This window comes from Scyliorhinus canicula, chromosome 18 (genome assembly GCF_902713615.1).
Source record: "Scyliorhinus canicula chromosome 18, sScyCan1.1, whole genome shotgun sequence".
Classification (NCBI taxonomy): domain Eukaryota; kingdom Metazoa; phylum Chordata; class Chondrichthyes; order Carcharhiniformes; family Scyliorhinidae; genus Scyliorhinus; species Scyliorhinus canicula.
The window spans coordinates 40,802,983-40,827,799 of NC_052163.1; the positions used below are offsets into that span (position 1 = coordinate 40,802,983).

Here is a 24,817-nt window from a genome sequence, read left to right on the forward strand (position 1 = left end):
GGGCAGTGGGGGTGGAGGCTGGGGGTTGGAGAGTGGGCAGTGGGGGTGGAGGCTGGGGGTTGGAGAGTGGGCAGTGGGCAGTGGGGGCTGGGGGTTGGAGAGTGGGCAGTGGGGGTGGAGGCTGGGGGTTGGAGAGTGGGCAGTGGGGGCTGGGGTTGGAGAGTGGGCAGTGGGGGTGGAGGCTAGGGGTTGGAGAGTGGGGAGTAGGGGTTGGAGAGTGGGCAGTGGGGGCTGGGGGTTGGAGAGTGGGCAGTGGGGGTGGAGGCTGGGGGTTGGAGAGTGGGGGTTGGAGAGTAGGGGTTGGAGAGTGGGCAGTGGGGCTGAGGGTTGGAGAGTGGGGGGTGGGAGCTGTGAGTTGGAGAGTGGGCAGTGGGGTGGAAGCTGGGGGTTGGGGAGTGGGGGTTGGAGAGTGGGCAGTGGGGGTGGGGGCTGGAGAGTGGGAAGTAGGGGTGGGAGCTGGGGGTTGGAGATTGGGCAGTGGGGGGGGGGGGGGAGCTGGGGGTTGGAAAGTGGGCAGTGCGGGTGGGAGCTGGGGGTTGGAAAGTGGGCAGTGCGGGTGGGAGCTGGGGGTTGGAGAGTGGGAGCTGGCATTCTAGGTACTGGAGACTGGGGAATGGCTGCTGGGGTCAGTCCATATGTTAATCACCGTCAACCCCAAACTGCATGGTTCCTGCAGCCGGCGAGGAGGGCAGGCTGGATTTGAATGCCCGCACACACAACTCTCAGAGCTAAGCGGCGCCGGGCTGCACGGTGAGTTCACCATATTTTCTCTCTCCAATTCTCATACTGGGACTCTCTTGTGAACTATGTTCGAGTGCTGCTTGCCTGAGATCAGACGTTTTATTCAGTAACTATTGAAATGCCAGCCCTGTGACAACCTAGCCCATCACATAATGACACACGAGGCTGTGCACAGGGTTCTGTGATGTGTGTGTGTGGGGAGGGTAGTGGTGGCGAGGGAGAAATAGGCGGTTATTGGGGAAGTGGGGAGGATCAGTAAAGCGTTTATACAGGCTGAGTATCGAGGTTATGGAGATAGCGGGGGGGGGGGGGGGGGGGGGGAGTATGAAGATATTCACTTTGGGCGAACGAATAGAAAAGCAGATTATTTTGTGGAACTTGTAAATATTGCTGCTTAAAGAGACTTGGCTGCGTTCCTATATGGTATTGCCGGTACAACAATTAGGAAGGCAAATGCCACGTTGGAGTTTATTGCAAGGGGATTGGAGTACGGGAATTGAGAAGCCACCCTACAATTGTATTGGGTTTGGTGGGATATCGTCTAGAATGGTGTGTTCAATTTTGCTCTCCATATTTAAGGAAGGATACACTTGCATTGGAGAAGGTACAGTGGAAGTTCACTGAACTGGCCCCTGGGTTGTCCTATAATGCGAGGCTGATTGAATTGAGCCTATATGCGCTGAAGATTAGAAGATTGAGGGGGCAGCACGATGGCACAGTGGGTTAGCCCTGCAGCCTCACGGCGCCGAGGTCCCAGGTTCGATCCTGGCTCTGGGTCACTGTTCGTGTGGAGTTTGCACATTCGCCCTGTGTTTGCGTGGGTTTCGCCCCCACAACCCATAAGATGTGCAGGATAGGTGGATTGGCCATGCTAAATTGCCCCTTCATTGGAAAACATTAATTGGGTACACTAAATTTATTTTAAAAAAGAATGAGAAATAATCTTATTGGAAGTTACAAGATTCTGAATGGGGCTTAAAAGGATAGATACCGAGAGATTGTTTCTGCTGGTCAGGGGATCTGATCGGAGAGGGGTGGGGACACAGTCTCAGGACAAGGAGCAGGTCATTTAGGACTGAGGTGAGGAGAAATGCCTGCACTCATAGGGTTATGAATCTTTGGTATTCTCAACCACAAACAGTTGCAAATGCTCCGTTGTTGAATACATTTAAGACTGGGATGGGCAGATTTTGGGGCCTCTCAGTGAATCAAGGGAACAGGCACAAAAGTGAATTTGAAACCCAAGATCAACCATGATCATATTGACCAGGCTCAATAGTCCATAAAGTCTACCCATATTCCTACTAGTGCTTTGACAAAAAGTAATCGGACTCGAAACGTTAGCTTTTTTCTCTCCCTACAGATGCTGACAGACCTGCTCAGATTTTCCAGCATTTTCTCTTTCATTCCTACTAGTGTTGCTTTGTGGCCACACAGAGTGGGTTTGCGTTTTATTAAGTTCATCTAAAAGTTTGACATAACCTCTCTGCCTTTCAATTCTATTCATTAGTGCTTTATTTGTTTTGTCAATGGCCTTATTAAATGACCTCACTGCCATTTGGGACTGGTGAATCTGCATACCAACCCCTTTGTTTCTTTACTCTTTTTGGGTGCATTTTTTCAAGTAGTAACCTCACAAATGCAAATGCAAGACATAACAGTTATTGGAATTCATTTGCCAATTTCGGCATGCTGCCTCAGTATTAACAATATGCCCAGATTTACTGTCATCTGCAAATTTTGAAATTGTATTTGAACAACTCATCCTTGTGCATTTACGATTTGTGCATTTCAATGCCTAAGGCTTTTGGTCCTTTTGCTTTTTACTACTCAATATGTATTTTCTCTCCTTATTCTTCCTCCTGCAATATATCACTTCACATTTCTCTTCATTCAGTTGCCCTTGGCATTACTATACTCAGTGCTCCTGAAATCACTTAGTCAACTTCACAGAAAGGCCGCTGTCTATTGTTGCATTGTTTAAAATGTTGATATTGTGCCCACTTTAACGAGACTATTTTTATATTTCACGATGATCACTGCCCTGATTTATGGTGAAATTTCCATTAGCAGCCTGCCAATCTGAAAACCATCCATTCAATACAACCACTTTGTATTCTCTTAGATCACTTCCTAAAATGTGGTGACATTCCCTTTAATATGTTAACAACTTGATCAACAAGCTTCCCAGGTGGCATCATATTGACTGCCTCTGGAAATTCACTATATCCACTGCACTTCCTTCATTAATGCGCTGTTAGTTCCTCAAGGTACACTTAGAATTGTCAGACCTGACTTCCCTTCGATAAATCAATTCTGACTGTCCTTAATTATCGCAGGTTATGACAAAAGTAATTTATCCGATATTGCGACACCAAGAAGCTTGCCGACGTCAGGGTGATTGATGTACTGTTACCTTGTTTATCATTTTCTCCCTTTCCAGTTATGTGTTGCAACAGCAATCCTCTTTTTTTGTGGGACATTTTCTAAATCCCAGGAAGAGCTATGTTGTTGTTTTTTCGTAAATGATTTTCCAATATGGCAAGATATATGTTGCTCTATCTTCCCACTTTCTGTTGTTGAGCATGCTACAATAGCTTGCATTTATATGAAGATTCATATAAAGTTGTGCAGATGACTGAAACCAGGCAAACGGCATGGGGATAAATAGTTCAGAAATAGGAGGAATCGGGTAGGAAGAAATGCAAGGCAGACGGAGATGAATTCAGGGTGTATTGGCATAAGTAACTGAATCATGGTAGATAAGTTGTGAACTGAAGGTGCAAATAGCCACATGTGGTGATGAAATGTGCCAATACCAGAAAATGTGGTTTAAACCAGGGGAGGAATGGGCATTCATTAATCAATAATAATATGATAAATATTAAAAATAATACATTTCAATGATGTATTTCGGACAGATAGGAAAGGAAATGAAAGAAAGGGTTTGCAGTATTGATCAAATAAACTACCAGCACTGGAGAGGGATATGCACTTGAGTTGAAAACAGAATTCATTTGCTTAGAACTAAGAAACAATAGGGGAATTATGACATTGCTGGCTGTATACAATTGGCCACCTTATACAGGGAAATTAAAATAGAGTGGCAAATGTGCAGACAAAATGGAGAAAAATTGAGTCGTTGCTGAAATAAAAAGATATGTTGTTGAAGCTTTTTGTCTTGCACTCATCAAGTCAGATTCACAAGAACACGTACAATTTGTAAATGAGATCGGAGTCATTTGCTCACCCTGCAAGCTTGATGCCAAGACAGGGCACATCAAGGCTATCCTCTTTTTAAAAAATATTTTTATTCTCCTTTTTTACATTTTCATCCAAATTTACACCCACCAACAAACAATCAACGGATACAAATACAATGGCAATCCCCTGGCCAACAATGGGATGGAGGTGTGGGCTTAACTGGGGTGCTCTTTCCAGGGGTCAGTGCAGACTCGATTGCCTGAATGGCCTCCTTCTGCACTGTAAATTCTATAATTTTAGAAAATCCCTTCATCCCACCAACCCTCAACATATTAAATACAAACACCAAAGAAAAAGAATCAGGAATCCACCATCACCCATACATAGTCACCAACAACACATACACTCCAAACCTCCCTATTGTTCGATGTCATCCAATTCTTGAAAATGCAGATTAAACAAAGCCCTTGAATTGTAGACCCCTTCCATCCTTCTCCTCAACTCAAACTTCACTTTCTCGAGTGCTAAGAACTCCAGCAGATCCCCCCACCACACCAAGTCACAGTGTGGGGAAGCTGACCTCCACCCCAACAGGACACACCTTCGGGTAATCAAAGAGGTGAAGGCTAAGACATCTGCCAACCCCGACTAATCCGATACCCCAAATATGGCTTCCAGGGAACCTGGTTAGAGTTTCAAATGCACCACCTTCGAGATTACCCTGAAGACCTCCCTCCAATACCCCTCCAGTTTTGGACAGGACCCAAACGTATGAAAGTGATTTGCGGGGCCTCCCAAAGCTACCCTGTGGGATAATAGCTACTCCAATCTGATCATTTCTCACTGTATATCACTCAGACCCAGGATTGAGCCTAAGGCCACTACTTTCAGCCCTGAGAAACGTCGAGTCTACCTCCATTTACTCCGCAAGGGCAGGTTCCTCAAAAATCTGAGCAAGAGGTGAAACTGGCTGTTTCACACCGCCACTATGCAGTGGCAACTTGAGTGGTATTCTTCACTAAAAGGATGCTGCTGTCAAGCCAAAAGATGTTCTGATTATCAGACAAATGAGTAATATGGTACAGGAATTTCAGTGCTGGTGCGATGCCAGGTATTGTGGGCTGTATGTCCCTATAACTGGTGGATCATATCAAACAGCAAATTCCTTTGCTGTTCACAACAGGCAAAGTACTGACCATATTCACCGAGCCCATGCTTGAAAAACTCAGACCAAAGTGTCCAACATTAGATGTGATTCCATGATTGGACAACACTTACTAAACAATCCTGGTTGTGCTAAGAATTGCACTGAAATCCAATTGAAGATTATCAGTCGGCTTTCCAGTGTGGCTCACTTAGGTGCAGTAGAAACTATATATACTCACACACATGGCCCTTTCCTTTGTAAACAGAAAGGACATATCCATGCATGCTTTTTCAACTAAAAAACAGCTTGGGGACACCTATTTCATAGATCATTTCCCATGGCATTGCCATGACCAATCAGAGTCAACCTGCCTAGTTTCAATTTAAACTAAAGCTTGGCAGTTAACTGTTTCCTGGTGCATTGTCCATTGCATTGCCTCGACCAATTAAGGCCTACTTGCCAACCTATCAAGCAATCTCTTTTCATGCAGTATAAATTGCTGTTCCCTTTGAAATTTGATATTCTTGTGAATCTGACCTGATGAGTGCAAGATGAAAAGCTTTGACAGCATATCTTTTTCTCTTTTCAGCAATACACAAGATCTGGAAGGAGGCTTCAATTATTTTAATGTAGACTGTGAAAAATAGTGTAAAAGGCAAAGTAAGGGATGAATTCCTGAAATGTGTGCAAGAGAACTTTTTATCACTGTGTTTTTAACCCAATGAGGAATACAGCAATGCTGGGTATAAGGGGTCGGAATCGGGTATTCCCCGGCCGATGGCCGAACGCGAATTCGGCGTCGGCGAACGGAGAATCCTGACCATGGAGTCTGCAAAGGGATGTAGATAGCTTAAGTGAGTGGGCAAAAATGTGGCAGTTGGAGAATGATGTGGGGAAAATGTGAACTTGGCAGGAAGGATAGAAAAACAATATACGATTTAAGTAGTGAGAGATTGCAGAGCTCTGAGGTGCAAAGGGATCTGGGTTCATGAATCACAAAATGTTAGTATGCAGGTACTGCAAGTGATTAGGAAGGCAAATTGAATGTTGCCATTTATTGCAAGAGGAATGGAATATAAAATAGGGAAGTTTTGCTACAGCTGCAGAGAGCATTGGTGAAACCACATCTGCAGCTCTGTGTACAGTTTTGGTCTCCTTATTTAAGGAAGCATACAAATGCATTAGAAGCATTTCAGTGAAGGTTCATTCGACTGAGGGGCTGGGAGTGGTGTTATCTTATGAGGAAATGTTGGACAGGTTGCATCCATTATTGAAACATGCAAGTTCCGAAAGTGACTTGGGAGCACAGTGGTTAGCACTGTTGCTTCAAAGCGATAGGGTCCTGGGTTCAATCCCGCTTGGGTGACACCAATAAAGATTATTATTATTATTGGATGATGAAAAGGGCTAGAGACAGTTTAAAAATCGTCCCGGTTAAGATGGAGGTGAGGAAACATTTTGGGCGCGATTCTCCGACCCCCACGCCGGGTGGGAGAATCGCAAGAGTGCTGGGCGATTCCCGCCATGCCGCCCTGGCACCCGCACGCGATTCTCCCACCCCCCCCCCACCCCCCAAAACGGCGTGCCGAGTTTTACGACAGGCTGCTCGGAGAATCGTCGCTCGCCGTTCCTAACGGTCGAGCGGCAATTCTCCAGCCCAGGTGGGCTGAGCGGCCTACCCAATCTGACCGGTTCACGCCGGCGCCAACCACACCTGGTCGCTGCCGGCGTGAACAGCGTGCGAACGCTGCGTGTGCGGCCTGTGGGGGGGGGGGGCAGGACCTAGCACCAGGGAGGTGCCAAGGAGGGGTCTGGCTCGCGATCGGTGCCCACCGATCGGCGGGCCGGCATCTCTAACGGACGCACTCTTTTTCCTCCGCCGCCCCGCAGGATAAATCCTCCATGGCGCCAGCCAACCTGCGCATGCGCGGGTGACGTCATTTAAGCGCCGCCGGTCGCGTCATTTATGCGGCGCCACTTTGACGCGGGCGCCAAGGCTCGGCACGCGAAATTGACGTGCCGTCACTCCTAGCCCCCTGCTGGTGGGAGAATAGGGGGTGAGAAGTGGCCTCTGATGCCGGAGTGAAACACCCCGGTTTTCACTCCGGCGTCGGGACTTAGTCACCCGTTGGGAGAATCGCTCCCTTTTTCTCTCAGGGCTGTGAGTCTTTGGACCTCTCTTTCCCAGAGAGCTGTGGAGACAGGGTCATTGAATATTTTTAAGCAGAGGTGGATAGATTTTGGACTAACAAGGAATCCAAAGGTTGTCGGGGGTATGCAGAATGTGGAGTTGGGGCCACAATCAGATCAGCTACGGTCTATGTGAATGTTGGAGCAGGCTTGAGGAGCCAAATGGCCTACTCCTGATCCTAGTTCATATGGACCTGGGTCTAGAAAGGAAGTGAAGGGAAAAGACAATTGCAGGGTCTAACAGCATCAGAGCAATTATGGGCAGGGAAGAGATGGTTTAGGTGTAAACTATGCGTGGTTTAGGTGTAAACTAGATGTGGTTTAGGTATAAACTAGGCGTGGTTTAGGTGGAAACTAGGCGTAGTTTAGGTGTAAACTAGGCGTGGTTTTGGTATAAACTAGGCGTGGTTTAGGTGGAAACTAGGCATGATTTTGGTATAAACTAGGCGTGGTTTAGGTGGGAACTAGGCGTAGTTTAGGTGTAAACTAGGCGTGGTTTAGGTGTAAACTAGGCATGGTCTAGGTGTAAACAAGGCGTGGTTTAGGTGTAAACTAGGCGTGGTTTTGGTATAAACTAGGCGTGGTCTAGGTGTAAACAAGGCGTGGTCTAGGTGTAAACAAGGCGTGGGTTAGGTGCAAACAAGGCGTGGTTTAGGTGTAAACTAGGCGTGGTTTAGGTGTAAACTAGATGTGGTTTAGGTGTAAACTAGATGTGGTTTAGTTATAAACTAGGCATGCTTTAGGTGTAAACTAGGCGTAGTTTAGGTGTAAACAAGGCGTGGTATTGGTCTAAACTAGGCGTGGTTTAGGTGTAAACTAGGCGTGGTTCAGGTCTAAACTAGGAGTTGTTTAGGTGTAAACTAGGCATGGTTTAGGTGTAAACTAGGCGTGGTTTTGGTCTAAACTAGGCGTGGTTTAGGTGTAAACTAGGCGTGGTTTAGATATAAACTGGGCGTGGTTTAGGGTAAACTAGGCGTGGTTTAGGGTAAACTAGGCATGGTTTAGGTTTAAACTAGGCGTGGTTTAGGTGTAAACTAGGCGTTGTTTAGGTGTAAACTAGGCTTGGTTTAGGTGTAAACTAGGCGTGGTTTAGGTGTAAACTAGGCGTTGTTTAGGTGTAAACTAGGCATGGTTTCGGTTTAAAATAGGCGTGGTTTAGGTCTAAACTAGGCGTGGTTTAGGTATAAACTAGGCGTTGTTTAGGTATAAACTAGGCGTTGTTTAGGTATAAACTAGGCGTGGTTTAGGTGTAAACTAGGCGTTGTTTAGGTATAAACTAGGCATGGTTTAGGTGTAAACTAGGCGTGGTTTAGGTGTAACCTAGGCGTAGTTTAGGTGTAAACTAGGCATGGTTTAGGTTTAAACTAGGCGTGGTTTAGGTATAAACTAGGCATGGTTTCGGTATAAAGTAGGTGCGGTTTAGGTGTAAACTAGGTGTGGTTTAGGTATAAACTAGGCGTGGTTTAGGTGGAAACAAGGTGTGATTTAGGTGTAAACTAGGCGTAGTTTAGGTATAAACTAGGCATGGTTTAGGTGTAAACTAGGCTTTGTTTAGGTATAAACTAGGCGTGGTTTAGGTGTAAATTGGCGTGGTTTAGGTGTAAACTAGGCATAGTTTAGGTGTAAACTAGGCGTAGTTTAGGTGTAAGCCAGGCATGGTTTAGGTGTAAACTAGGCGTGGTTTTGGTCTAAACTAGGCGTGGTTTAGGTGTAAACTAGGCGTAGTTTAGGGTAAACTAGGCGTGGTTTAGGGTAAACTAGGCATGGTTTAGGTTTAAACTAGGTGTGGTTTAGGTCGAAACTAGGCGTGGTTTAGGTATAAACTAGGCGTGGTTTTGGTCTAAACTAGGCATCGTTTAGGTGTAAACTAGGCGTGGTTTAGGGTAAACTAGGCGTGGTTTAGGGAAAACTAGGCATCGTTTAGGTTTAAACTAGGTGTGGTTTAGGTCGAAACTAGGCGTGGTTTAGGTGTAAACTAGGCGTGGTTTTGGTCTAAACTAGGCATCGTTTAGGTGTAAACTAGGCGTGGTTTAGGGTAAACTAGGCGTGGTTTAGGGAAAACTAGGCATGGTTTAGGTTTAAACTAGGTGTGGTTTAGGTGTAAACTAGGCGTGGGTTTGGTATAATCTAGGCGTGGTCTAGGTGTAAACAAGGCGTGGTTTAGGTGTAAACTAGGCGTGGTTTTGGTATAAACTAGGAGTGGTCTAGGTGTAAACAAGGCGTGGTTTAGGTGTAAACAAGGCGTGGTTTTGGTGTAAACAAGGCGTGGTTTAGGTGTAAACTAGATGTGGTTTAGGTATGAACTAGGCATGGTTTAGGTGTAAACTAGGCGTAGTTTAGGTGTAAACAAGACGTGGTTTTGGTCTAAACTAGGCGTGGTTTAGGTGTAAACTAGGCGTGGTTCAGGTCTAAGCTAGGCGGTGTTTAGGTGTAAACTAGGCGTGGTTTAGGTGTAAACTAGGCGTGGTTTAGGTGTAAACTAGGCGTAGTTTTGGTCTAAACTAGGTGTGGTTTAGATATAAACTGGGCGTGGTTTTGGTCTAAACTAGGCGTGGTTTAGGGTAAACTAGATGTGGTTTAGGCGTAAACAAGGTGTGGTTTTGGTCTATACTAGGCATGGTTTAGGTTTAAACTAGGCGTTGTTTAGGTGTAAACTAGGCGTGGTTTAGGTGTAAACTAGGCGTTGTTTAGGTATAAACTAGGCGTGGTTTAGGTGTAAACTAGACGTAGTTTAGGTGTAAACTAGGCATGGTTTAGGGTAAACTAGGCATGGTCTAGGTTTAAAATAGACGTGGTTTAGGTATAAACTAGGCGTGGTTTTGGTCCAAACAAGGCGTGGTTTAGGTGTAAACTAGGCGTTGTTTAGGTATAAACTAGGCGTGGTTTAGGTGTAAACTAGGGGTGGTTTAGGTGTAACCTAGGCGTAGTTTAGGTGTAAACTAGGCGTAGTTTAGGTGTAAGCTAGGCATGGTTTAGGTGTAAACTAGGCTTTGTTTAGGTATAAACTAGGCGTGGTTTAGGTGTAAATTGGCGTGGTTTAGGTGTAAACTAGGCATAGTTTAGGTGTAAACTAGGCGTAGTTTAGGTGTAAGCCAGGCATGGTTTAGGTGTAAACTAGGCGTGGTTTTGGTCTAAACTAGGCGTGGTTTAGGTGTAAACTAGGCGTAGTTTAGGGTAAACTAGGCGTGGTTTAGGGTAAACTAGGCATGGTTTAGGTTTAAACTAGGTGTGGTTTAGGTCGAAACTAGGCGTGGTTTAGGTATAAACTAGGCGTGGTTTTGGTCTAAACTAGGCATCGTTTAGGTGTAAACTAGGCGTGGTTTAGGGTAAACTAGGCGTGGTTTAGGGAAAACTAGGCATCGTTTAGGTTTAAACTAGGTGTGGTTTAGGTCGAAACTAGGCGTGGTTTAGGTGTAAACTAGGCGTGGTTTTGGTCTAAACTAGGCATCGTTTAGGTGTAAACTAGGCGTGGTTTAGGGTAAACTAGGCGTGGTTTAGGGAAAACTAGGCATGGTTTAGGTTTAAACTAGGTGTGGTTTAGGTGTAAACTAGGCGTGGTTTAGGTTTAAACTAGGCGTGGTTTAGGTGTAAACTAGGCGTGGGTTTGGTATAATCTAGGCATGGTCTAGGTGTAAACAAGGCGTGGTTTAGGTGTAAACTAGGCGTGGTTTTGGTATAAACTAGGAGTGGTCTAGGTGTAAACAAGGCGTGGTTTTGGTGTAAACAAGGCGTGGTTTAGGTGTAAACTAGATGTGGTTTAGGTATGAACTAGGCATGGTTTAGGTGTAAACTAGGCGTAGTTTAGGTGTAAACAAGACGTGGTTTTGGTCTAAACTAGGCGTGGTTTAGGTGTAAACTAGGCGTGGTTCAGGTCTAAGCTAGGCGGTGTTTAGGTGTAAACTAGGCGTGGTTTAGGTGTAAACTAGGCGTGGTTTTGGTCTAAACTAGGTGTGGTTTAGGTGTAAACTAGGCGTAGTTTTGGTCTAAACTAGGTGTGGTTTAGATATAAACTGGGCGTGGTTTTGGTCTAAACTAGGCGTGGTTTAGGGTAAACTAGATGTGGTTTAGGCGTAAACAAGGTGTGGTTTTGGTCTATACTAGGCATGGTTTAGGTGTAAACTAGGCGTTGTTTAGGTGTAAACTAGGCGTGGTTTAGGTGTAAACTAGGCGTTGTTTAGGTATAAACTAGGCGTGGTTTAGGTGTAAACTAGACGTAGTTTAGGTGTAAACTAGGCATGGTTTAGGGTAAACTAGGCATGGTCTAGGTTTAAAATAGACGTGGTTTAGGTATAAACTAGGCGTGGTTTTGGTCCAAACAAGGCGTGGTTTAGGTGTAAACTAGGCATTGTTTAGGTATAAACTAGGCGTGGTTTAGGTGTAAACTAGGCGTGGTTTAGGTGTAACCTAGGCGTAGTTTAGGTGTAAACTAGGCGTAGTTTAGGTGTAAGCTAGGCATGGTTTAGGTGTAAACTAGGCTTTGTTTAGGTATAAACTAGGCGTGGTTTAGGTGTAAATTGGCGTGGTTTAGGTGTAAACTAGGCATAGTTTAGGTGTAAACTAGGCGTAGTTTAGGTGTAAGCCAGGCATGGTTTAGGTGTAAACTAGGCGTGGTTTTGGTCTAAACTAGGCGTGGTTTAGGTGTAAACTAGGCGTAGTTTAGGGTAAACTAGGCGTGGTTTAGGGTAAACTAGGCATGGTTTAGGTTTAAACTAGGTGTGGTTTAGGTCGAAACTAGGCGTGGTTTAGGTATAAACTAGGCGTGGTTTTGGTCTAAACTAGGCATCGTTTAGGTGTAAACTAGGCGTGGTTTAGGGTAAACTAGGCGTGGTTTAGGGAAAACTAGGCATCGTTTAGGTTTAAACTAGGTGTGGTTTAGGTCGAAACTAGGCGTGGTTTAGGTGTAAACTAGGCGTGGTTTTGGTCTAAACTAGGCATCGTTTAGGTGTAAACTAGGCGTGGTTTAGGGTAAACTAGGCGTGGTTTAGGGAAAACTAGGCATGGTTTAGGTTTAAACTAGGTGTGGTTTAGGTGTAAACTAGGCGTGGTTTAGGTTTAAACTAGGCGTGGTTTAGGTGTAAACTAGGCGTGGGTTTGGTATAAACTAGGAGTGGTCTAGGTGTAAACAAGGCGTGGTTTAGGTGTAAACAAGGCGTGGTTTTGGTGTAAACAAGGCGTGGTTTAGGTGTAAACTAGATGTGGTTTAGGTATGAACTAGGCATGGTTTAGGTGTAAACTAGGCGTAGTTTAGGTGTAAACAAGACGTGGTTTTGGTCTAAACTATGCGTGGTTTAGGTGTAAACTAGGCGTGGTTCAGGTCTAAGCTCGGCGGTGTTTAGGTGTAAACTAGGCGTGGTTTAGGTGTAAACTAGGCGTGGTTTTGGTCTAAACTAGGTGTGGTTTAGGTGTAAACTAGGCGTAGTTTTGGTCTAAACTAGGTGTGGTTTAGATATAAACTGGGCGTGGTTTTGGTCTAAACTAGGCGTGGTTTAGGGTAAACTAGATGTGGTTTAGGCGTAAACAAGGTGTGGTTTTGGTCTATACTAGGCATGGTTTAGGTGTAAACTAGGCGTTGTTTAGGTGTAAACTAGGCGTGGTTTAGGTGTAAACTAGGCGTTGTTTAGGTATAAACTAGGCGTGGTTTAGGTGTAAACTAGACGTAGTTTAGGTGTAAACTAGGCATGGTTTAGGGTAAACTAGGCATGGTCTAGGTTTAAAATAGACGTGGTTTAGGTATAAACTAGGCGTGGTTTTGGTCCAAACAAGGCGTGGTTTAGGTGTAAACTAGGCGTTGTTTAGGTATAAACTAGGCGTGGTTTAGGTGTAAACTAGGCGTGGTTTAGGTGTAACCTAGGCGTAGTTTAGGTGTAAACTAGGCGTAGTTTAGGTGTAAGCTAGGCATGGTTTAGGTGTAAACTAGGCCTGGTTTTGGGTAAACTAGGCGTGGTTTAGGATAAACTAGGCATGGTTTAGGTTTAAACTAGGTGTGGTTTAGGTGTAAACTAGGCGTGGTTTAGGTATAAACTAGGCATGGTTTAAGTGTAAACAAGGCGTGGTTTAGGTGTAAACTAGGCGTGGTTTTGGTATAAACTAGGCGTGATCTAGGTGTAAACAAGGCGTGGTTTAGGTGTAAACTAGGCGTAGTTTAGGTATAAACTAGGCGTGGTTTAGGTGTAAACTAGGCTTTGTTTAGGTATAAACTAGGCATGGTTTAGGGTTAAATTGCTGTGGTTTAGATGTAAACTAGGCGTGGTTTAGGTGTAAGCTAGGCATGGTTTAGGTGTAAACTAGGCGTGGTTTTGGTCTAAAGTAGGCATCGTTTAGGTGTAAACTAGGCATGGTCTTAGGTACAAAGTAGGCATGGTTTAGGTGTAAACTAGGCGTGGTTTAGGTTTAAACTAGGCGTGGTTTAGGTGTAAACAAGGCGTGGTTTAGGTATAAACTAGGCGTGGTTTTGGTCTAAACTAGGCGTTGTTTATGTATAAACTAGGCGTGGTTTAGGTGTAAACTAGGCATGGTTTAGGTGTAAACTAGGCGTAGTTTAGGTGTAAACTAGGTGTAGTTTAGTTGTAAACTAGGCGTGGTTTAGGTGTAAACTAGGCATGGTTTTGGTCTAAACTAGGCGTAGTTTAGGTGTAAACTAGGCATGGTTTATGTGTAAACTAGGCGTGGATTAGGGTAAACTAGGCGTGGTTTATGGTAAACTAGGCATGGTATAGGTTTAAACTAGGTGTGGTTTAGGTATAAACTAGGCATGGTTTAAGTGTAAACTAGGCGTGGTTTAGGTGTAAACTAGGCGTGGTTTAGGTATTAACTAGGCCTGGTTTAGGTGTAAACTAGGCATGGTTTAGGGTAAACTAGGCATGGTTTAAGTGTAAACTAGGTGTGGTTTAGGTATAAACTAGGTGTGCTTTAGGTGTAAACTAGGCATAGTTTAGGTGTAAGCTAGGCGTGGTTTAGGTCTAAACTAGGCATGGTTTAGGTGTAAACTAGGCGTAGTTTTGGTCTAAACTAGGTGTGGTTTAGATATAAACTGGGCGTGGTTTTGGTCTAAACTAGGCGTGGTTTAGGGTAAACTAGATGTGGTTTAGGCGTAAACAAGGTGTGGTTTTGGTCTATACTAGGCATGGTTTAGGTGTAAACTAGGCGTTGTTTAGGTGTAAACTAGGCGTGGTTTAGGTGTAAACTAGGCGTTGTTTAGGTATAAACTAGGCGTGGTTTAGGTGTAAACTAGACGTAGTTTAGGTGTAAACTAGGCATGGTTTAGGGTAAACTAGGCATGGTCTAGGTTTAAAATAGACGTGGTTTAGGTATAAACTAGGCGTGGTTTTGGTCCAAACAAGGCGTGGTTTAGGTGTAAACTAGGCGTTGTTTAGGTATAAACTAGGCGTGGTTTAGGTGTAAACTAGGCGTGGTTTAGGTGTAACCTAGGCGTAGTTTAGGTGTAAACTAGGCGTAGTTTAGGTGTAAGCTAGGCATGGTTTAGGTGTAAACTAGGCCTGGTTTTGGGTAAACTAGGCGTGGTTTAGGGTAAACTAGGCATGGTTTAGGTTTAAACTAGGTGTGGTTTAGGTGTAAACTAGGCGTGGTTTAGGTATAAACTAGGCATGGTTTAAGTGTAAACAAGGCGTGGTTTAGGTGTAAACTAGGCGTGGTTTTGGTATAAACTAGGCGTGATCTAGGTGTAAACAAGGCGTGGTTTAGGTGTAAACTAGGCGTAGTTTAGGTATAAACTAGGCGTGGTTTAGGTGTAAACTAGGCTTTGTTTAGGTATAAACTAGGCATGGTTTAGGGTTTAATTGCTGTGGTTTAGATGTAAACTAGGCATAGTTTAGGTGTAAACTAGGCGTGGTTTAGGTGTAAGCTAGGCATGGTTTAGGTGTAAACTAGGCGTGGTTTTGGTCTAAAGTAGGCATCGTTTAGGTGTAAACTAGGCATGGTCTTAGGTACAAAGTAGGCGTGGTTTAGGTGTAAACTAGGCGTGGTTTAGGTTTAAACTAGGCGTGGTTTAGGTGTAAACAAGGCGTGGTTTAGGTATAAACTAGGCGTGGTTTTGGTCTAAACTAGGCGTTGTTTATGTATAAACTAGGCGTGGTTTAGGTGTAAACTAGGCATGGTTTAGGTGTAAACTAGGCGTAGTTTAGGTGTAAACTAGGTGTAGTTTAGTTGTAAACTAGGCGTGGTTTAGGTGTAAACTAGGCATGGTTTTGGTCTAAACTAGGCGTAGTTTAGGTGTAAACTAGGCATGGTTTATGTGTAAACTAGGCGTGGATTAGGGTAAACTAGGCGTGGTTTATGGTAAACTAGGCATGGTATAGGTTTAAACTAGGTGTGGTTTAGGTATAAACTAGGCATGGTTTAAGTGTAAACTAGGCGTGGTTTAGGTGTAAACTAGGCGTGGTTTAGGTATTAACTAGGCCTGGTTTAGGTGTAAACTAGGCATGGTTTAGGGTAAACTAGGCATGGTTTAAGTGTAAACTAGGTGTGGTTTAGGTATAAACTAGGTGTGCTTTAGGTGTAAACTAGGCATAGTTTAGGTGTAAGCTAGGCGTGGTTTAGGTCTAAACTAGGCATGGTTTAGGTCTAAACTAGGCATGGTTTAGGTGTAAACTAGGCATAGTTTAGGTGTAAGCTAGGCGTGGTTTAGGTCTAAACTAGGCATATTTCTATTGAAGGGAAAAGGCTGAGCATCAAATTTAATGTGCCCTTGATGACAAAGTTAAAACAAAACAGTTAAAAATAGGATGTCAGATGTCAGGAGCAAGATTCAGTTAATATCCAGGAAGATTATGAAAAGTTTCTGAGGGCCTTGACAAAATGAATATGAGAATCAAAGAGAGATTGTGCGGAAGGATTAACAGATAACGTTAAATTGAACATTAAACAATTTTCTAATATATAAAATGTATAAACTGAAGAAAACGTTGGCCCTATTCAGGATTGAAAGGAAAACCTTCATGTAAGGACAGAGGACACGGCTGAAGTTTCAAATTAAAACTTCCCATCTGTTTGCATCCGCCTTTACAGGGGAGGGGAATGATGTGAATGTTACATTAAAAGAGATGGACAGGATAATAATAGAGAAGAAATACCAAAAACATTAGCATTATTGCAAGTTGGTAAATCACCTTGTCCAGATGAAATACATCTCTTGCTGCTGAAAGATTCAAAAGTAAAAATAGCTGAGAGATTGGCCACAAGCTTTCAATCCTCATTGGATACACTAGTGAATGAGGACTGAAGCATTTTCTTTTATATACCACTTGTCAAAAACTGGAAGAAGGGTAAACTAGGAAACTACAGGCCTAAGATCAGTGATGGTGAAGTTGTTGGGAACCATTTCAGAGACAAAATGAAGTTTAATTTGGAAAGGCATGGATTAATTGTAGTGAGCCAGTGTGGGTTTGTTAAAGGCTACCAAAGAAGTGCAGGTTAGGTAGATTGGCCTGCTAAAAATGCCCCTTAGTGTCCAAAACATTAGGTGGGGTTACAGGGTTACGGAGTTAGGGTGAAGGCTTGGGCTTAAATAGGGTGCTCTTTCCAAGGGCTGGTGGAGACTCGATGGGCCAAATGACCTCCTTCTGCACTGTAAATTCGATGATACTTGTGTCCGACTTACTTGATTAAACTCTTTGATGAGACAACAAAATAGGTTAATGCAAGAGACGTATAAATAAACTTTAGGAGGGCATTTGACAAAATGTCACACAGAAGGCTTGTTCGGAAGTTTGAAATCCATAGACTAAAGAGGAAAGTGTCAGCATTGATTCAAAATTAGATCAGTGACAGAACCATCGGGTGGTGAATGACGGGTTTTCATGCTAGGGTAGGGTTTGCTGTGATATTCCCCAGGGGTCAATTTTAGGTCCATAGCTGTTTACATATTGCATGAGCAACCTAGATCTTTGTGTAGGGAAGAAAAGCAGAAAATGTTGGAAACACTCAGCAGATCTGTGAAAAGAGGAACATAGTTTCAGGTCACTGGCTTTTATGGCCTGCGGAGTATTTCCAGCATTTTCTGTTTGTCATTCAGATTTCCAGCATCCAGACAACACTTTTCTTTTTGCTCCGGTGTAGGGAGTAGCACAATAAAGTTTGCAGATGATACAAAACTCGGCAAAGTAGTGCAGTGACGGGGACAGCCTTGGCTTCAAGGTGGCATAAGATGGAATGGTGAATTGGGCAGAAACATGGCAGATGGAATTCAATGCAGAGAAATATGTTATGAGATACTTTGGAAGGACCTACAGCAGAAAGACAGTATACTGTAAAATGCATGATTTCGATGGGTCTGGGGACCATGGTGTCCATGTACACATATCCTTAAATATGGCACAACAAATTGAATAAATGGTTAAATAAACATATGGGTTAGTTGGGTTTAAAAACAGAGGAATAGAATATAGAAGCAAAGACATTCTGTCAGCACTCTGTATATTACCGGTTAGGCCTCAGCTGGTATATTGTGGACATTTACATAGATTTACATAGAATTTACAGTGCAGAAGGAGGCCATTCGGCCCATTGAGTCTGCACCGGCTCTTGGAAAGAGCACCCTACCCCCTACCCAAGGTCAACACCTCCACCCTATCCCCATAACTTGGTATCCCCACCCAACACTAAGGGCAATTTTGGACATTAAGGGCAATTTATCATGGCCAATCCACCTAACCTGCACATCTTTGGACTGTGGGAGGAAACCGGAGCACCCGGAGGAAACCCACGCACACACGGGGAGAATGTGCAGACTCCGCACAGACAGTGACCCAAGCCGTAATCGAACCTGGGACACTGGAGCTGTGAAGCGATTGTGCTATCCACAATGCTACCGTGCTGCCCACCACACTTCAAAAAAGATTTAGGCCTTAGAAAGTGTACAGAGAAAAAGCCCATCAAGTTCACTAATGTCATTTAGGGAAGGAAATTTGACATCCCAACTCAGTCTGTCCTACATGTCACTCCTGATCCATAGGTATGTGGTTGATTCTTATTTGCTCCCCTGAAATGACTAAGCAAGCTGCTCAGTTGTACCAACCCGCTACAATAACAAAGAATGATAAGAATAAAACCATGCAGAAAGTTCAAATTAGACCCAGGCATCTGATTTAGATACAACAAAGGCCCACCCAGTCAAATCGACCATGTAAATTCTCACTGACCGGCGGGCGGCACGGTGGCGCAATGGTTAGCACTGCTGCCTCACGGAGCTGAGGACCCCAGTTCGAACCCAGCCCTGGGTCACTGTGTGGATTTTGCACATTCTCCCCGTGTCTGCATGACTGCATGCGTCTCACCCCCACAACCCAAAGTTGTGCAGGGTAGGTGGATTGGCCACGCTAAATTGCCCTTTGATTGGAAAAAAACATGAATTGGGTACTTTAAATTTGAAAAAAAAAAAGTAAACTCTCACCGACAAGTGAAGACTTGTGCCAACATTGGGAGAGTTGTCCCATAGACGAGGCAACAATCTGACATAACCATACTCACAGAATCATACCTTACAGACAATGGGTGAGATCTTCCCGCTGTTCTCATCGGCGGGATCGTCTGGCCCCGGCGCACCCCCGCCGCAGGCTTCCCGGTGAAATGGGGTGGATACAATGGGAAATCCCATTGACAGTGGCAGAAGATCCCGCTGGCGAATGGGGGGGCCATGAGAAACGCGTCGCAGGGAAGCCAGAGAATCTCGCAAAATGTCTCGGACACTTTCTTCACCATCCTTGAATATGCCCTGTTCCACCAGCAGGATAGACCAACCTAGGGGCAGTATACAGTTGGGAGGTAGTAGTCCTGGGAGTTCACAACATTGACTCATGACATTGGGTCACACATGGGCAAGGAAACGTCCTGTAGACCTACGATACCGCTTTGCTGATCAAGCAGTAATCTTCATGTTGAACACCACTTGAAATAAGCACTGGGGGTAGCAAGGGCACAGAATGTACTTTGGGTGGCGGACTTCAATGTCCATGACCAAGAGTGATTCAATGATCCCACTACTGACTGAGCCGGCCAATACCTTAAGGATGTATCTACCTGACTGGTCCAGCGGCAGGTGATGAGGAGGATCAACAAGTGAGGAAAACCTGCTAAACACTATCCTCAGCAATGTATCACCATACAGGCCTTGTGGAGACAAAGCCCCATGTTCACATTGAGGATACCTTCCATTGCGTTCCAATGTGCTAAATTGGACAGCAGCTCAAACTGGGCATTTATGAAGTGCTGTGACTATCAGCAAAGCCAAAATTGTATCCACCATAATCTTTAATGTCATGACCCAGCATATCCCTCTCTACCATTATCATTAAATCTTGTTCAATGAGGAGTTTGGAGGACACGCCAGAAGTACCAGGCATCCCTAAAATGAGGCATAAGCCTATTGAAGCTGCACATAGGATTACACGCATTAGAACAGGAGCAGCTTGCAAGAGACGGAGCTAAGTGATTCTGCAACTAATGGGTCAGCTCTAAGCTCTGCATTCCTGCCACATCAAGTAATGAATAGTGGTGGACAATTAAATAAACAACTGGAAGATGAGGCTCCACAAATACCCTCATCAATGATGTTGGAGCCCAGCATGATTACATAAAAGGCTGAAGCATTTACAACTATCTTTGACTAGGAGTGCGAAGTGGATAATCCATTTCACCTTCCTCCTGAGGTCCCTGACTTCACAGATGCAGCTCTTTAGCCAATTTGATTTTTAAAAAGTGATATTAGGAAACATGAGTAATTTACGTCACAAAAAGTGGTCATTCAGCCCATCGGGTCAATATTAGTCCTTGGTAGATCAACACAGTCAGTCTCATTCTCTGCTAAACCCACACCTGAAAGTTTATTTCCCTCAAGTACTCATTCAATTTCCTTTGAAATCCACTTCCACCATCTTCATTGGCAGTGAGTTCCAGGTGATTACCACCTGCTGTGTAAATTAAAATCCTTCATCACATTCCCCAAACTTTAAATCTGTGACCTATAGTCCCTGTATATTCAGCCAATGGGAACAGATTACTTACTCAATCTGTCTACATCTCTTTGCTGCCTCCCTGTGTCCTCCTAACAGATTATTTCCCATTGAGTTTTGTATCATTAACAAACTTGGATACATTGCTCTTTGTCTCCTTGTCTAAATCATTTATATAAATTGTAAATAGCCAAGCCTCCACCACTAGTCCTTGCAACACTTCACTAGTGACAGCCTGCCAATTTGAAAATGCCCTGTGTATCTGCACTCTTGCTTCCTGTGTGTAAAACCAATCCTTTATATTCATTTAATATTCCTTTAAATATTCATTTATAGGTTGTGGGCCAACATTTATTGTCCACCCCAAATTCACCTTGAGAAGTTGATGGTGAGCTGCCTTCTTGAATCATTGTGTTGTAGGTACATCCATAGTGCTGTTAGGGAGGGAGTTTTAGGATTTTGACCCAGTCACAGTGAATTAATGGCCATCTTTTCAAAGTTAGAATGGTGTGTGGCTTGGAAGGGAACTTCCAGGTGGTGGTGTTCCCAGGTATCTGCTGCCCTTCTCCTTCCAGATGATAGCAGTTGTGGGATCAGAAGGTGCTGTCTCAGGACCTTTGGTGAGTTCCTGCGGTGCATCTTGCAGATTGTACATGCTGCTGTCACTGTGTGTCGGTGGTGGAAGGGGGTTCCAATCAAGCCAATTGCTATATCTTGGATGGTGTCAAACTTCTTGAGTTGTTGGAGCTGCAAGTGGAAAGTATTCCATCACACTCCTGACTTGTGCTTTGTCGATGGTGGATAGGCTTTGAGGAGTCAGGAGATGAGTTACTTGTCACAGGATTCTTAGCCTCTGACTTGCACTTGTAGCCATAATATTTCTATGGCTGGTCCAGTTCAGTTTCAGGTCAATGGTAACCCCGAGGATGTTGATAGTGGGAGTTGCAATGGTAATGCCATTGAATGCCAAGGGGTGATAGTTAGGGGATTGTCATTTGCCACATGTTATTTGGCACTTTGTCAGCCCAAGCCTGGATATTGTTCATGTCTTGCTGCATTTGGACATGGACTGCTTCAGTATTTGAGGAGTTCTGAATGGTGCTGAACATTGTGCATTCATCAGCAAACAATCCCCACTTGTAACCTTATGATGGAAGGAAAGTCATTGATGAAGCTGCTTGAGGCCTCGGAAACTACCCCAAAGAACTCCTACAGAGATATCCTGAAACTTAGATCATTGACCTTCAACAATGACAACCATCTTCCTTTGTGCAAGGTATGAATCTAACCAGCAGACAGTTTTCTCCCTGATTCCCATGGACTCCAGTTTTGTTGGGGCTCCTTGATGCCATACACGATCAAATGCTGCCTTGAAGTGAAGAGCAATCACTCTTGTCTCGCGTCTGAAGCTCAACTCTTTTGTCTATATTTGAACCAGGTCTGTAATGACGTCAGGAGCTGAGTGACCCTGGCAGAACCCAAACTGAGCATCAGTGAGCTGGTTATTGCTAAGCAAGTGTCACTTGATAGCACTCTTGATGACCGTTTCCATCACTTTATTGACGATCGAGAGTAGATCGATGAGACAGTTATTGGCTAGATTAGTCTTGTCCTGCTCTTTATGTACAGAACATACCTGGGCAATTTTCCACATTGCTGGGTGGATGCCAGTGTTGCTGCTGTTCTAAAACATCTTGGCTAGAGGCGCAACAGGTTCTGGTGCACACGTCTTCAGTGCTATTGTCATAATATTGTCATGGCTGAGAGCCTTTGTTAGGGCTCCTTGGTGCCATACTCAATCAAGTGCCTTCAACCATTTCTTGATATCACATGGAGTGAATTGAATTAGCTGAAGACTGGCACATGTGCTGCTGGATCAACAACATGGATCATCCACTTGAAATTTCTGGCTTAAGGATTTCCGGTGGTGACATGTAGGAGGAAGTCGCACGTTTGGTGGCTCCTGATCGTGGCTTGATTGTTTAGAATATAATGCCCGGAGCCAGGGTCACTTTTTTGACAACTAAGTGCAGGAAGATATAAGGAAGGAGGGAGGAGTCGAAAATCCAAAAGAAAGCCGTGGAAGAAGGGAGCGAGTGAAGGTTCACCGTCAAGCGAAAGGGTCAGCTGGTAACAGGAAAGATGGATCGCTGGGTGGGACTGCACTGCTTACAACAGAAAAGATGACTGAGGTGATGGCTTTGGAACTCGAGAAACAGTTTGCAAAGCACATGGAGGTGATGAGGAAGGAGACGATGGCGACGCTGAAGGTGCTGGTGGAGGAGGCGATTATCCCATCAAGGTGGCTGTGTTGAGGACTTTGGCTGAGGTGCCGGAGCAGGGTGAGAAAATGAAGGGAGTGGAGGATGTCTTGTCACAACACAGCGATCAGCTCAGTTTGATGGGTGAGGAGCTGCAGAGGGGAGGCCAACAAGGGTCTGTGAGCTAAATTGTAAGACCTGGAAAACAGATCGAGGCGGCAAAACTTGAGAATCGTGGGCCTGCCCAAAGGGTGGAGGACCCGAGGCCGATGGAGTATTTTGCCAAGGTGTTGGTGGAGCTGTTGGGGGAGGGGGAAGATCCCTTCCGGTATGAACTGGATCGGGCTCATCGGTCTTTGAGGCCGAAACCAAAGACGAATGAGCCGCCAAGAGCTTCTCCAAACTTTTGGGTCCTTTTCAGGGTATAAATGAATAATAATAATAATCTTTTATTGTCACAAGTATTATTAAAAGTTCAGAGAAGCTCCATTATATCCCCCTTCAACGCACTTGGATCTGATACATATAATAATAAATCATTCGTGTACAGAGACACCCAATGTTCCATTACCCCCCTCCCTACTTTTATACCTGGAATTATACCTGGAATGAGGAAGTACTTTGTGGTGTCCCGGCCGGGAGTGGGCGCGGGTGATGGGAGGGCTGCCATTCAACAGGGCAGCAACCCACTTCAAGCATTTGGGGGTGAAGGTGGAGTGGGACTGGGGGGTGGGCTCCGTAGGTACAATTTTACTAGCTTGGTGGGGAGGGGGAAAGCAGATTTGGCAAGGTGGGATAGTCTCCCTCTGTCACTGGCAGGTCGAGTGCAGACGATTAAAATAAATGTGCTGCCATGATTTTTGTTTTTATTCCAGTGCCTGCTGGTCTTTTTGCCGAAGGCGTTTTTTAAGGAAGTGGATAAGCTGATCACCTTGTTTATTTGTGGGGGGGGGGGGGGGGGGGGGGGAAGTGTCCAGGGTTAGGAATGTAGTTCTGCAGAGCGATATCACTATTGGGCGGCGAATGCCAAAAAGGTGAAGAGTTGGGTTGGAGGGTTGGGGGAGGGAGAGAGAGTCCCAGTGGGTGTGAATAGAGGAGAGTCTGTGCAGGGGGTTGGAGTTGAGGGTACTGGCAACAGCGCCGCTTCCGATGGCCCCAGGTAAATACTCTGGGTGTCCGTTGGTGGTGGCAATGCTGAAGATTTGGAGGCAGTGGAGGCAGCACTTTTAAGCTGAAGGCTGGGTCAGGGGAGATGGTGATTGGGGGAACCATAGGTTTGTGCCTGGGAAGCTGGACGAAACATTTCAGAGATGGGAGGAGAGGGGGACCAGTGTATTAAAAGACCTGTTCCTGGGGGGCCGTTTTATGAGGTTGTAAGAGTTAGGGGAGAAATATGGACTGGGGCAAGGGGAAGGGTTCAGGTATCTGCAGCTCTTTGACTTTGCTAGGAAGGAGGTTCAGATCTTCCCAATAGCGATGGCCTCCATATTGTTGGAAAAGGTATTGATGGCAGGAGGAATGGGGAAGGGTGTGGTATCAGTGATTTACGGGAGGACCTTTCGGGAGGACGGGCTGTCCATGTAAGGGATTAAAGCCAAGTGGGAGGAAGAGTTGGGGGAGGCTACGGAAGATGGTCTGTGATGTGAGGTGCTCCGGAGAGTGAATGCCTCAACCTCGTGCGTGAGGTTGGGGCCGATACAGCTGAAGGTCATCTATAGGGCGCACCTCATGAGGCCAAGGACTCGAGCCGACTCTTTGAGGGAGTGGAAGATGATATGAGCGCTGTGGGAGGGGCCCCGCAAATCATGTACATATATTTTGGTCCTGCCCAAAGCTGGAGAAGTATTGGAGGGAGCTGGAGAAGTATTGGAGGGAGGTTATCAATGTCATCTCAGGGGTAGTGCACATGAGCTTGGAAACAGGGCCCCTAGAAGCCATTTTCGGGGTGTCGGTCAGGCCTGGGCTGCAGGCGGGTGCGGGAGCAGATGTTTTAGCCTTCGCCTCGCTGATTGCCCGGAGGCAGGTCCTTTGGGGTGGAGGTCGGCTTCTCCACCACGTGTCTCGGCGGGGCGGGGTGATCTACTGGAATTTCTGACTCTCGAGAACATGAAGTTTGAGCTGAGGGGGATGAGGGAAGGGTTTCATGGCGACTGTTTCTTATGCACTTTCGAAAATTGGTTGCCATCGAACATTAGTGGAGGAAGGGGGGGTTGGGGTTATTGTTGTTCTTGAGTGCACTGTTTACTGATTGATTGTTAATTTTCTTTAGTTTTTACTTGGAATGTACGGGTGATGTTTGGGTTTGTATA

The 24,817-nt window shown here is 45.0% G+C and overlaps 1 protein-coding gene across 5 annotated transcripts in view; it reads left to right on the forward strand.

Moving 5' to 3' along the window:
* Window positions 1–24,817, forward strand: part of grin2cb (glutamate receptor, ionotropic, N-methyl D-aspartate 2Cb) — a 142,933-nt gene that overhangs the window by 948 nt on the left and 117,168 nt on the right. For 3 of the 5 annotated variants that reach the window (XR_005458025.1, XR_005458024.1, XM_038777752.1), the window contains exon 1: window positions 562–750. The exons of 1 other annotated variant lie outside the window; for it this stretch is intronic. The gene's annotated coding sequence lies outside the window, so the exon portion shown is untranslated. Of the gene's footprint in view, window positions 1–561; window positions 751–24,817 lie in introns of those variants that run through there. One more of the 5 variants, XM_038777750.1, reaches the window with a different exon arrangement.